Source organism: Schistocerca americana, chromosome X (assembly GCF_021461395.2).
Source record: "Schistocerca americana isolate TAMUIC-IGC-003095 chromosome X, iqSchAmer2.1, whole genome shotgun sequence".
Lineage (NCBI taxonomy): Eukaryota > Metazoa > Arthropoda > Insecta > Orthoptera > Acrididae > Schistocerca > Schistocerca americana.
In genome coordinates, this window is record NC_060130.1 from 199,212,303 (window position 1) to 199,226,040 (window position 13,738).

General features: G+C 45.3%; 1 pseudogene; it reads left to right on the forward strand.

Annotated features, from left to right (window-relative positions):
• The first annotated feature begins 9,125 nt into the window (after positions 1-9,125).
• On the forward strand, positions 9,126-9,243 carry LOC124557246 (annotated as a pseudogene).
• The last annotated feature ends 4,495 nt before the right edge of the window (positions 9,244-13,738 follow it).

Below are 13,738 nucleotides of genomic sequence, written 5' to 3' on the forward strand. Positions count from 1 at the left end.
TGGACTTCTGTCACGTTGAACGACTCTCTTCAGTGCCGTTGGTCCCATTTCTGCGGAATCTTTTTCCAGCCACAGCGACGTCGGAGATCTGATGTTTTACCTGATTCCTGATATTCACGGTACACTCGAGAAGTGGTCGTACAGGAAAATCCCCATTTCATCGCTGCCTCGCAGATGCTGTGTCCAATCGCTCGTGTGCCGACTATAACACCACGTTCAAACTCACTTAAATCGTGATATCCTGCTATTGTAGCAGCAATAACCGATCTAACAACTGCACCACTCACTTGTCTTATATAGGCTTTGCCGAGCGCAGCGCCATATACTTCCTGTTTACATATTTTGGTATCTGAATACGCATGCCTATACCAGTTTCTTTGGCACTTCAGTGTAACCAAAGTGCAGCTACTCGTAGAGGTACAGTGTGGGCTGTAGTTATCGTATGGTAGCGAATCTTGATAGATACGCTGAAGCGTTAATGCGGAACCGATTTAAGCTGGAAAAAAATAGCTCCAGGTTTGGCCACCAGGCGTAAATCAGCCGCTGTCAGTTCAAGAAAGAGGCATACAAATGTTTCATTATGTAAAGGATTAGGAGCGGAACGTGGGCAGAAAAGGCCAAACAAGTGAGAAAGATATAATGTTGATTTTATTATTAAACTCCACTAACACAGTTTGTTCAATATGAGCTCCGGTTCGCTGGCATACGGTTATTACAGCCCACACTGGACCTGCGTGAGTAGTTGCACTTTAATTATAACTACTCGGTATTACTATTGTTAGTGACAGTGGTCACACTGAAGGTTTTGGAAATTTAGAAATATTGAGTCCACCAATCAAGCAGTAATAATAATTTCGTATCTCTCAATAACCTGGCGCACGTCTTTCAACTGGACCACAATCCGGCTACTAGCGTGTCTCCAACGTGACCCAGTTATCGAACGGCGAAAGGGGATTTACAGTTTAAGGCGGAATCCGAACCACGTGTCATTTTTGACAACTCCTCACTTCGTTGAGACGTGAAGGCTAGGGTAAAACGTATAGTCAAAAATCTGTGATCTGCCAGTGTTTTGATCCCGCGGATTCTCGGTTTCCAGGTACACTCTTTCCTACTAGACTGACACATCGTGACCCATGCAGTGATTTACTAACGGTAGGCCTATGTACACATTTTAATTTGGTTTATTTTAAATGGAGGTGAAGGGCGTGGATGAGGCAAGGTCCGTTAGGGAAATAAGTGGTACAGTCGAAATGTATTTTGTAATATGTATCTATCCTAAAAGTGGATAGTTAGGTTTCCATCCTGAGAAGGAGTTATGTGTAGCATTCGCGATGCACTGAGAATTGATTCACGATTCTGTAAAAAAAGGTTGAATGAGCAGTAGAAATTGTCACGTTGACTCATTAGTTCGTGGTTTAATAAAACGCACACAAATGAAAATCAATGTTCTTTTGTTATTTTAAAAAACAAAAGTTTTCAGAAACAGTTATTTTTCATTCTAAAATTTAGGTTGTTGTTGTTGTTATGGTCGTCAGTCCTGAGACTGGTTTGATGCAGCTCTCCATGCTACTCTATCCTGTGCAAGCTCCTTCATCTCCCAGTACCTACTGCAACTTACATCCTTCTGAATCTGCTTAGTAGAACATAGAACTACTTAAATCTAACTAACCTAAGGACATCATACACATTCATACCCGAGGCAGGATTCGAACATGCGACCGTAGCAGTCTCGCGGTTAAAGATTGAAGCGCCTAGAACCGCTCGGCCACATCGGCCGGCGCCATGTAGATGTCCTGGACAGTTTTAACGTAAAAGGATTTGTCAATAACAACAGAATTATCTAACTGCTCAATCAGTTGCATTTGTACATGCACAAGGGCGTTTTAATAGTTGTAGTATTGACAGTGCCCTCAAAACCTTTGTAAAGCTAACCTTGTAATTCACGCAAGGCCACAATAAATTCTTCAAACCTCGCACTTTCTTCAGCTCGAGTGAGCTTAGGGAACTGGACTGTCTTTATCAGAATGTGTCCCTACCACAACCCGATTTTCTTTCTCAATGTACGCCCATAAAATCAGAAGAAGGTTACCTCGCAATGTCTGACTGTGGGCAACATACAGTGAAATCCACTTTAAATGCAAAAGCTCCAATCCATTCCAGACTCTTATTTTTATTCCTGGAGTTCTTTTTCCTTCATAAATTCAACAATAGCGAGTTTTAAATCGAAATATCATTCCACGCTTGTTTCTCCATTTAACCAACGTACTTTGCAGTAATTTACGAAGTCTCCATACTCTTTGTTCATTTCACCTGAAAACTGTTGAAACTGGCAGTGGAATAATAGGTGCGACTTAAGAAATTCTAGTTTTCGTACCACCAATTTCTTCAAATGCTCCATGCCTGTAAATTTAGCACAAAGTACTTCTTGATGTACAGAACCGCGAATCCCGTCTGTCGATCATTGTAATTTTTTGCTCTTTCATTGTCATCTAAATGTTTAAATTCCTTCTGCATGATACTGTAACGTCGTTTCATAGCAAATAAGAGGTACCTGTCGCTTATGCAAATTTTTGATTATCATCTCTCTCTTCCGTCATCTCCATTCATTTTAAAGGATTGTGACGATAGGTCGGTAGACTGACTATTTTTGTGCAAACAGTTACAGGACTTTGAAAGCCCTTCATCCCACGAACAAATAGCGAAAGGTAAACTGAGCTGACACCACGATTCTGCCTAATTCAGAGAGTTGTGCCGAACGAAATGTGCCGCACCACCATGCTAAATGAAATATCGTCCTGTTCCGGGTACTTCCGAGATAGACCGAGCAAAGGCGAGTGACGGTCTGAACCCCGGTCCGCCAGTGACCCGCACACGCTCCACGCTTGATGTTTGGGACGCCGTGGTCGGCCCTGCTGTGCGCAAAACGTGGACAATTGTGAAAAGGCGGCCAGGTGCCTCTCGTGCGTGTGGTCGTGTCGTTGCCGCAGCACTGACTCTCAAAGGAAGCCGCAACAACGGTCGCCACATTCAATGGATAGTCCTCCAGCCACCGTTGCACTGGCGTGAGAGTGCCTACCTTACTGCAAACAGGGCCATTTCGTGATTAAAGCTACGTGATGTGGCTGTAGTATTCTACAATGCCAAGCGAATAACGTGTCTATCCATTAGGGCGATGGCTGCGTGCGGCCGTTCAAATCCTGAATGACGTCTAGTACGGTCCTCCTGCATCTGCCGAGTCCATATTAACATCAAAGTCGTGGATTCCAATCAACGCGAGCAGCCCTATAGCAGTACGGTCAACCGAAATCTCGGTAAACCACGGTTCCGCCGCTTTCGAATTTCTATACGTGCTGGTAACTCTTTCTCTTCATGCTCGAAGTATACCACGATTATCTCGCAAACAAACAATATTCAGATGTGGTTTCGGAACGGGTAGCCGTATGCGTAATCTTACCTTACACAGGGTGAATCACCTAAAACTTGCACAGCAGATATTCCGAAAACGGAAAGTGCTATTGATATACGGTTTTCACGAAACGGACTGGTAGTGTGAGGCTCGCATTGTTAGCCAATAAACAGATTGTAATTATACTTAGAAAGTATGTTTTTGTGCAAACATATTCTATTTCTATGCCTGTTGACATTAATAAACTGAAAGTAGGCTAAACTAGAATTTCAGTGGCGTTTCTCGCAAGATTTTAGTGCGAGTCGTTTACGAGATTTCGTGCACTGAAGCGCCAAAGAAACTGATGTAGGCAAGCGTATTGACTTACAAAGGCAGGAGACGGCACTGCGGTCGGCAACGCTATATAAGACAACAAGTGTCTGGCGCAGTTGTTAGAGCGGTTACTGCTGCTACAGTGGCAGGTTATCAAGATTTAAGTGAGTTTGAATGTGGTGTTATAGTCGGCCCACGAGCGATGGGACACAGCATCTTCGAGGCAGCAATAAAGTGAGGATTTTCCCGTACGACCACTTCACGAGTGTAACGCTAACACCAGAAATCCAGTAAAACATCAAATCTCCGACATAGTTGCGGCCAGAAAAAGATCCTGCAAGAATGGGACCAACGACGACTAAAGAGCATCATTCAACGTGACAGAAGTGCGGCCCGTCCTCTAATTGCTGCATATTTCAATGCTGGGCCTTTAACAAGTGTCACGGTGCGGACCATTCAATGAAACATCATCGATATGGGCTTTCGGAGCCGAAGGCTCACACGTGTACCCTTGATGACTGCACGACGGAAAGATTTACGTCTCGCCTGGGCTCGAGGACAACAACATTGGACTGTTAATGACTGGAAACGTGTTGCCTCGTCGGACACGTCTCGTTTCAAATTGTATCGAGCAGATGGAAGTGTGCGGGTATCAAGGCAACCTCATGAATCCAAGGACCCTTCATGTCAGCAGCGGACTATTCAAGATGGCGGAGGCTCTGTAATAGTGTGGGGCGTGTGCAGTTGGAGTGATATGGGACCCCTGACACGTCTAGATACGACTGTACTGTACGTACGTAAGCATCCTGTCTGATCACCAGCATCCATTCATGTCCATTGTGCATTCCGACGGACTTGGGCAATTCCAGCAGGACAATGCGACACCCGACACGTCCAGAATTGCTACATAGTGGCTCCAGGAACACTCTTCTGATTTCAAACTCTTCCGCTGGTCACCAAACTCCCAACACATGAACATTATTGAGCATATCTGGTATGCTTTGCAATGTACTGTTTAGATGAGATCTCCATCCTCTCGTAATATTACGGATTTGTGGACAGCCCTGCAGGATTAATGGTGTCAGTACCCTCCAGCACTACTTCAGACATTAGTCGAGTCCATGCCATGTCGTGTTACGGCACTTCTTCGTTCTCTCGGGGGCACTAGACGATATTTGGCAGGTGTACCAGTTTCTTAGGCTCTTCAGTGTATTTTGAAAAGTTTACACACCGACAGTTGTTTGTGCCATCCAACCAGCGTATGATTGCTTTTCAATGTACTTGTGTGTCCTTTGAGTGCTCTTTGGCTTGCTAGTCATTTAGTGCGTGACAGTAGGTCGTGAGTGGTCGGTGGTTTTTACCAATGCAGACAAAAGCCGACATGCTCATGATGTATGGAGAGTGTAGGAAGAAGGCAATTCGTTCTTTTACGGTTATATCCCGACAGATGTCAACCATCTAGGCAATTATTTATCAACCTCTTCAACCAGTTATGTGAAAGTGGTAGTGTAACACTTAGACAACGTACAGAAGGAAACATATGACGACAGAAGAGAGTGAAATTAATGTTCTTGCCGCTGTTGCAGTTGATTCTCACGTTAGCTCCCGCGCAATGGCACGAGAAGGTGGCATGCGTGAGGCAAATGTCTTATGCAATCAGCATCGACGTAGGTTACATCCCTATCACATCTCTCGCCATCAAGAGCTGCATGGAAGCAATTACGAGAACCGTGTTAACTTCTGTACATGGGCCCTAAGACAGTACTCTACAGATGTATGATGCAGCTTGTTCAGTGATGGAACCACATTTATCATAGATGGTCAGGTAAATGTATTGATCTCTTGCCAGCCCCGTTGGCTTCGTCAGGTGGAACGTCTGTGTCCATGGAGTGTAAACGTGTGCTGTGGGATAGTGAACCATCATCTCATAGGCCCGTTATTCATAGACAAAACACTGAATGTGCTCAAGTATCTGTGGGGAAAGCTGAAAGACGCCCTTTACTAGGTCATACCAACTACATCCGATGAAATGCAATGACGTATTACTACAGCCTGCTCGGGGATCTCAGCTGAAATGTTAGCACGTGTGCAGCAGTCGTTCCATACCAGTCTAGAAGCTTGTATTGCAGCTGCCCGTGCTCATTTCGAACACAACCTGTGATGGTCAGCTGCCTCGTTACTGGCCAGAATCCATATAACTGGTGTATGTACATGTGATGTTCTTCAGCGTGTTTTGCCTCAGGTGTGTGGGAACTTTTCAAAATACGGTATCTCGTAAGCAACTCGCACTAGAATCCTGCAACAAACACAACTGACATTCTAATTTACCCTATAGTTGGTTTGTTAATGTCAATAGGCATTGTTCCATTTAAAAAAGTGCATTTTTGCACAAAAATAAACTTTCTAAGTATTTTTACACTCTGTTGATTGGCTAACAGTATGAACCCCGACTACCAGTCCATCAACAGCACTTTCAATCTCCGTAATATTTGGGGTGCAAGTTGTAGGTGATTCACCCTGTATACGATTTGCGGTTATAAAATAAAGGGACTGATGCTGCCACACAGCAAGTGCGCACGCGCCAAATATAAATGACCAATAGCTGTAAAGCGTGAAACCTTTTCAGTCGAATGCGGCATCTCTGGTGTCTGTATACAAATCAGTGTGGCCGTGCCCTTCGTTTGTGTAAGAGCTGTTATTTTGTTTTGCCTGGAAAATTATACGTGTAATAATAGAGCAACGAAGTGTCGTGAAACTCTTCATAAATCTTGGAAAAACTGCCACTGGAACCTATTTTTTACTAAAAGAAGCTTGTGGTGAAAACCGTTTGGCAAGTGCGCGAGTTTTTGAGCGGTTCCAGCTTTTCCAAGATGACCGAGAAGACTATGAAGGTTATTTACTCCCGGGATGCCCTTCAACATCAAAAACGGATGAAAATATCGAAAAAGTAGTGAATCTGAACCGATCTGACTATCGATTGAGTATTCGATCGGTTGCTGAAACTGTAGGAACTGGCAAAGAATGCGTAAGGCAAATTTTGCGTAACCATTTTAATACGACAAAAGCGTGTGCGAAAGTGTCGCTGAAAATTCTCACTATTGAACAAAAAGAAGCACGTGAAAATGTTTGCCCTGCCCCGAAACTTTGAATACCATTGAAAACAATCATAATTTCTTGGAAAGCGTGATAACATGTGACGAATCTTGGTTTTTCGCTTCTGATCCAGAGACTAAGCGCTAATCCACCCAATGGAATGGCCCAGCTTCACCGAGAGCGAAAAGGGCTGGAATGAGCAATTCAAGATTAAAAGCGATATTTATGGAATTTTGTGTCTTCACTGGGTTCATAATTGTGAAATTGTTAATCAAGATTGCGACCTTGAGGTTCTTGCTTAACTCCATGAGAAAATAAGAAAAAATATACGACCCGAATTGTGGAAGAACAAGTCATGGGTTGTGCATCAGGACAATGCACCGCTCATACCGCATTGTCTTTTAAGAGGCTTATAGCGAAGTATAGGAGCCAAGTGTTACACCACCCACTTTATTCGCCTGACCTAGCATACTGTGACTTTCATCTATTCACCAAGGTAAAATCTGCATTAGAACGAACAAGATTTCAGTCCGTTGAAGCAGTGAAAGAAAAAGCGGCACGCGTCATCAAGTACATCACAACACTTTTCCCATCAATGGAAAATTCTCATAGAGCTTTGCAGTGATAGAGAACTGGAGTACATTGAGCGTCACCATAACCAAACATGAGAGGTTTTGAAACAAAATGTTTTATAACAGTAGTTCCTTTGTTTTGTAGCCACACCTCGTACAGTTTGTGGATATCGTTGCTCCTAGCTACTTTGTGCAATTGCGTGGAAATGCCATTCGCACATCCAAACACGCAGTACCCCTCATTCTAGTTTGACGTTTGTCGCATATCGTCTTCATGCTGCTGAGGAAGTACTGGGCGTACGTATAACAATAACACGTCTCCCTGGTTCGCTTAGTAGGTCACGACTAATTCTTCGCTCGGCAGAACGCGAGTGAGACCCTGTTTCACACTGTTCCACTCTATGAAATAATCACGCCTTAGATCCCGCAGGGGTAGAAGCTATCTATTACCTACTGCAGGGTGAACCAAATAAAAGTGGCCCGGACGAGTGGAACACCAATAACGGAGGAGGAAAAGACCTAAAGTTATCTTCAACATGGTGGAGCAACTGCCCATACAGCGGGTCAAACTTGTAGCATATTTACACAATCTTCGCGTCTGACAGACTTGTTAGCAGAGGTCAATCTGTTCGCGCTTCTAGCTGGCCACCCACCTTACCTGATCTGTCAGTGAGCGATTACTCTGTGTGGGAAGCCCTCAAGTCCAAGGTTTATCGCAACAACCCTCATAGTCTTCAAGAACTGCAGCAGAACGTTTTGGATGAGATTGCAGCAATTCCAGCAGTCCAACCTCGATCCACCTTCAGCAACTTGCTGACCAGGACCCAGAAGTGCCAAGAGATGAATGGTGGTCACTTCTAACATCTTGAAGGTATGTGCTAAGGTGTGATCAGGGTAGATCCAGAAAATAAAGTCGGTAGTTGCTAACCACAAGGTTGAATGAGTATAATATCTTTGAGTAGGAGGATCTTTGATGGTTAAGAGAGCTGGGCGCGCGCAGGTTTAAGGGAGGAGTCGCAGGTAGGTGCCCAGAGGAAGCAGACGTGCGGTGTCAGCGTCAAGGTACGTCGCTGCCCCTGACCAAACTTAAGCACGTAAATGAGAGAAGGTATATAATCATTTCAAATTGGTTTTGTTAGATAATGTTCAGAGTTAGGATCTGTATGTCCAAGGTTCGAGACAGTAAGCGTTCTGTAAAATTTTTTGTAAGTGTTCGTGCTACAAAATGTTGGAAATGGTGGGTTTTGTGTATGACTTAAAATTTTAACAATAAATATATATAGATCAACATTGTGTTTAAATCTAACAGCCTGAATCATAATCCACATCCTTTGCTTGTACTCAATATGAAAATGAGTAGTAAAGTAAAGTTACCCACCAATGAAAGAACGTAAATAAAATAAGGCATCTATGCATGTGCAGTTCATAGTTTGAAATCGATTTTGGTATAACTAACGTTATCAGAGCAAAGTTATTTCAAATAACTAATTTTATGCCATTGTGCAACAGGCATTATTCAAGTCAAGATATAATTTCATTAAGTAAACATCAGGGCCAAAAGTTAATTTTTCAGTACCATCTTAATACCAATGCACAAACGGCATTATTCTCTTAAACTTGATTGCTGAGTCAAATACATATTGCATTTTTGGCAAAATGGAGGATTGCAAGAAACAAGCTCACAGACGCAGTCAGATGCAGGTTTGTTGAATAACTAATTTAGAACGATCTTATCAATGATAGGCAACGGCCTTGCCGCAGTGAATGCACCGGTTCCCGTCAGATCACCAAAGTTAAGCGCTGTCGGGCATGGCCGGCGCTTGGATGGGTGACCGTCCGGGCCGCCATGAGCTGTTGCCATTTTTCGGGGTGCACTCAGCCTCGTGATGCTAATTGAGGAGCTACTCGACCGAATAGTAGCGGCTCCGGTTAAAGAAAACCATCATAACGACCGGGAGAGTGGTGTGCTGACCCCATGCCCCTCCTATCTGCATCCTCAACTGAGGATGACACGGCGGTTGGATGGTCCCGATGGGCCACTTGTGGCCTGAAGACGGAGTGCTGCTTTTATCAATGATACTTTCACAAATAAAAAAGCATACAATTTTGGTAAGATGCTTTCAATCTGCTATAGTCGGGTTTGTAACGTATTTCCTTTCCTCTGCTGTGTTTCTTTGTAACCTGGAAGTCTGGTCTTATGGCTTGCATTACATACGTTATAACTAAAACAAAGACGTCATAATTGTATCGCATCTTAACTCTGACTAACCGTCTACTGAAAGAATTTTTAAAAAAGGCAGGAAGCGATATATGAGCGCGTTCCCCGCACGTTGACCACCGTTGGGAGCCGCAAATTGTCGGTCAGACCGCGTCGTGCTCGTTAATCGCCGACCGCAGCCTGAATCAAACTGTCGCGTGGCCGCCTCCTATTTGATTTTGACCAGGCAACGACGTTTGTCCGTAGCTGCTGCCGTACGAGGTAAACTTCCCAAGGGAAGTTCGTAGTTGGCATATTAGTTAAAAGTTGTCACGAGGAGTAAGTTACTGTACATCCAGAACTTATGCTACATACCACAGTCAGAGCCTAACACATACACTCCTGGAAATTGAAATAAGAACACTGTGAATTCATTGTCCCAGGAAGGGGAAACTTTATTGACACATTCCTGGGGTCAGATACATCACATGATCACACTGACAGAACCACAGGCACGTATACACAGGCAACAGAGCATGCACAATGTCGGCACTAGTACAGTGTATATCCACCTTTCGCAGCAATGCAGGCTGCTATTCTCCCATGGAGACGATCGTAGAGATGCTGGATGTAGTCCTGTGGAACGGCTTGCCATGCCATTTCCACCTGGCGCCTCAGTTGGACCAGCGTTCGTGCTGGACGTGCAGACCGCGTGAGACGACGCTTCATCCAGTCCCAAACATGCTCAATGGGGGACAGATCCGGAGATCTTGCTGGCCAGGGTAGTTGACTTACACCTTCTAGAGCACGTTGGGTGGCACGGGATACATGCGGACGTGCATTGTCCTGTTGGAACAGCAAGTTCCCTTGCCGGTCTAGGAATGGTAGAACGATGGGTTCGATGACGGTTTGGATGTACCGTGCACTATTCAGTGTCCCCTCGACGATCACCAGTGGTGTACGGCCAGCGTAGGAGATCGCTCCCCACACCATGATGCCGGGTGTTGGCCCTGTGTGCCTCGGTCGTATGCAGTCCTGATTGTGGCGCTCACCTGCACGGCGCCAAACACGCATACGACCATCATTGGCACCAAGGCAGAAGCGACTCTCATCGCTGAAGACGACACGTCTCCATTCGTCCCTCCATTCACGCCTGTCGCGACACCACTGGAGGCGGGCTGTACGATGTTGGAGCGTGAGCGGAAGACGGCCTAACGGTGTGCGGGACCGTAGCCCAGCTTCATGGAGACGGTTGCGAATGGTCCTCGCCGATACCCCAGGAGCAACAGTGTCCCTAATTTGCTGGGAAGTGGCGGTGCGGTCCCTTACGGCACTGCGTAGGATCCTACGGTCTTGGCGTGCATCCGTGCGTCGCTGCGGTCCGGTCCCAGGTCGACGGGCACGTGCACCTTCCGCCGACCACTGGCGACAACATCGACGTACTGTGGACACCTCACGCCCCACGTGTTGAGCAATTCGGCGGTACGTCCACCCGGCCTCCCGCATGCCCACTATACGCCCTCGCTCAAAGTCCGTCAACTGCACATACGGTTCACGTCCACGCTGTCGCGGCATGCTACCAGTGTTAAAGACTGCGATGGAGCTCCGTATGCCACGGCAAACTGGCTGACACTGACGGCGGCGGTGCACAGATGCTGCGCAGCTAGCGCCATTCGACGGCCAACACCGCGGTTCCTGGTGTGTCCGCTGTGCCGTGCGTGTGATCATTGCTTGTACAGCCCTCTCGCAGTGTCCGGAGCAAGTATGGTGTGTCTGACACACCGGTGTCAATGTGTTCTTTTTTCCATTTCCAGGAGTGTAGATTGCAGCCTTACACATAAAAACGGTACCCACGCGGAAATGAAACACAGGACCTGCGCAATATGGCACCACATTTCACCACTCAGGATTCAGGTTGCCATAATGTACAACGGTTTCTATTCTGAGCCGTAGAAAGTTTCAGAAATATCACCATTCTGAGACCGAGCAAACCTCCTAGTTACACCTCATCCTCCCAATCTGTCAGCCTAAAATTTGACTGCACAAAAGTTGTTGAATTTACGAGACATGTTCAGGAAGTACGTGTCCTGTGACCAGAACGGGCTGTGTTTGTTTTTGTTTTTTGAAGTTTGGCAACACTGAATAATAGAGAGAGGTACCCTTATCAGAGCGAGCATCGCAGGAACACGGTAGTATGTAAATTCACGTTGTAGCGTCCAGTTGTGTGAAAGACATCTGTAAGAAATCCCGCCAAATGCGAGTCACGTGCTGTGATCGGCTTCCTAGTCGCGGGAGGAATAACACCTACTGTAATTTTTTCGTGAATCAAAACGGTTTACGGTGAAGGTCGTTTTCAGCAGAACGAGTGTGTTTAAGTGGTGAAGAGGCTTAGTGGAGCAGAATAAATGTTGATGACGAAGAGAGGAGTGGAAGACTTTCCATTTTGACTGATGAGCTGGTGCAAATAATCGAGGAATCTGTTCGTGAGCCGGCCGGGGTGGCCGAGCGGTTCTAGGCGCTACAGTCTGGAACCGCGCGATCGCTACGGTCGCAGGTTCGAATCCTGCTTAGGGCATGGATGTGTGTGATGTCCTTAGGTTAGTTAGGTTTAAGTAGTTCTAAGTTCTAGGGGACTGATGACCTCAGATGTTAAGTCCCATAGTGCTCAGAGCCATTTGAACCATTTGAATCTGTTCGTGAACACCGTCGATTGACAGTGGATGAAATTCCTGCGATGTTACAACTCTCCAGAATTCTCTCATACATGACAATCACAGTAACGCTGGGATACCAGAAACTCGGAAACTGTGGGCAAGATAGCTCCATAACCAGATGACAGGGCAGCACAAGAAAAATCAGCGCCCGCGATTTTCTTGAGCGACTTGAATTGGAAGGTGAGGGTTTTGTGAGCTCTATTGTGACTGAAGGTGAAACTTGGGTGGCTCATTACACGTCTGAGACAAAAAGACAGTCGTCACAGGGGTGTCGCACCAATTTCCCATCTGCCAAAAAACTCAGAACTATAATTCTAGGCAAAAAAATCGTGGGGTCAGTGTTTTGGTACTGAAAAGGCGTCATACTGGTCTCATGGGGAGGAAATCAATGCAAACCGATATGTGAGACCATAAAAAACTCGAGAGGAGCATTCAAAAGTGAAGGAGGGGAATGTTGACGAGGGGATTGTGCTTGTTGCACCACAACGCCCTTCTCACACAGCCTTTGCCACCATTGCGCTCTTGGACTAATTTGGTTGGGATGTTGTGAATCCCCCTCCCCTCCCCCCTCGTATTCCACGACATAGAGCCTTCAGATTATCGTCTTTTCACCTCCCTGAAGGCACACATCAGTAGAATTAAATTTTCAACCAATGATCAGGAGTAGAAAGAGGTTCTGATGTGGGGAAAGGAACTGGCGGAAGAGTTCGTCGAGGAAGGCACAAAGAAGCTTGTGCCATGGTTAACAGTATGCATTGAACGTGATTGCGTTTATGTGGAAAAGTAGTCAATAAGTGTATCAATAATATCCTGTATTTTTTTTTTCAAATGCCCTTTCCATGAAAAATATAAGAATCTTGTACATTTAATTTCTGAACATGCCTTACATCATTCCAACCGAATCTATCAGCAGCTGGTCCGAGACCCCCTATTTTCTACCCAGTATCGTTTCTACCTCTATATTCCACTGATTACTAGCTCCTCATGCCATATCGTAGTACCTGAACAACATTGCTTCCTTAAGCTTGAAAAACTGTATGACACTCCCGGCTCCTATTTAAACTTAAAAACGATGTTTTTCCAAGTTTTTATGTACCGCTGATTGCTTGATTTCTGTTTCATCGCCATTAGTCTCGTTTCTTTCAGTCAACTATATCTTATCATGCATTTTCCATTCGTCCACAGTACTTTGCCAAGGAACTGCTTCCCCTGCAATATTCCGCTGTGTGTGAGACTGTGAAACCTGTCAAAGTAATGGGCCTACCCAGACTCGTCACACTCCACTTAAGACTCCATGTTAACGTTAAATTACGCAAGGGCATCATTACCTTGAAATGCCCTTACATAGAAACATAAGGTGGGAAACTGCAATAGTCCTACTACACAACAATCCATTCAATCAGCAGAATAAATCAGTGAATTGAAGTGGACCACGTGCTCCTTG